At 44.1% G+C, this 1,261-nt stretch overlaps 1 pseudogene; it reads left to right on the top strand.

Moving 5' to 3' along the window:
• The first annotated feature begins 331 nt into the window (after positions 1-331).
• On the top strand, positions 332-1,261 carry LOC129557453 (olfactory receptor 4C3D-like; annotated as a pseudogene).

The raw sequence follows: 1,261 nt of genomic DNA, 5'->3' as shown, positions 1-1,261 counted from the left end.
CGCTTTGAACTGAAATAATAGAAGAATCTATATCTCATGTAGACAGAACACTGATTTCTCAATAAATTACACACCAAACATTGCTCTATGGGTGTTTAACAGGTGACAGGCACTAGGTGTCTGTAGAGATGGAAATCATCTTGGAAAAAATTTTAAAAAGGCTTGAAACAAGAACTGAGACAAAAGTGACAAGGACATGTTCCTCAGTAAAATAATTATTCTTTCTTTGTTGAAAGAAATTCAGATCAAATTTCTTTTATGGTTAATTGGTATCATTTTTTTTAAACTTATTTGTAGATAATTCAGGACATAGGAAGGTATTACTTCCTAAATGGATGTCCTCACACCTCCCAACAATGTGACTGAATTTGTTTTCTTGGCACTCACATGGAATCCACACCTGCAGAAAATGCACTTCATTGTCTTTTTGATCATTTTCCTGATTACCGTGTTGCCCAACCGGCTCATCGTCCTCACCGTCTCCCTCAACCCAACACTTTCTGCTCCCATGTACTTCTTTCTCACTCACTTGTCCTTCAATAGATGGCATCTTCACCACTGTCACCACCTCCAAACTGATCACTGACCTGCTGCACCGGAGGAGACCCATCTCCTGGGGTGGCTGCCTGACTCAGATCTTTCTGGAGCACATAATGGGAGGTTCAGAGATCATCCTTCTCATTTCCATGGCCTCTGACCACCATGTGGCCATCTGCAAGCCTCTGCACTACACGACCACCACGCGACAGGGGCTCTGCCAGCTCCTGATGGTGGCCTGGGCCGGGGGAACCTTGCACACCACCGTGAAGATTCTTTTCATGGTCAGCTTGACCTTTTGTGGTCCCAACGTCATTGATCACTTCATGTGTGATTTCTTCTCACTGATGGAGCTCGCCTGCAGTGACACCTACAAGCTTGGCATTATGCTGGCAGCTAACACTGCAGGAATGTGCTTATTATTATTTTTTTTTTCATGCTCCTCATCTCCTACCCAGCCATCCTATGCTCTCTGCAATCCCATGTCTCTGAAGCACGGCACAAGGCCCTCTCTACATGTGGCACCCATTTCACGGTAGTGGTGCTCTTTTTTGGCCCCTGTATATTCACCTATATGCATCCTATGGTCACCTACCCTGTGGACAAATTTGTGGCTATGTTCTTTGCAATCCTCACTCCCATGTTAAATCCTATCATTTACACAGTAAGAAACACAGAGGTGAAAAATGACATGCAGAGTTTGTTGAAGTGGAGAGTGACTTAG

This window comes from Moschus berezovskii, chromosome 7 (assembly GCF_049115385.1).
Source record: "Moschus berezovskii isolate FMDL1 chromosome 7, NW_MosBer_1.0, whole genome shotgun sequence".
Lineage (NCBI taxonomy): Eukaryota > Metazoa > Chordata > Mammalia > Artiodactyla > Moschidae > Moschus > Moschus berezovskii.
This window is presented reverse-complemented; position numbering and strand designations above follow the sequence as displayed.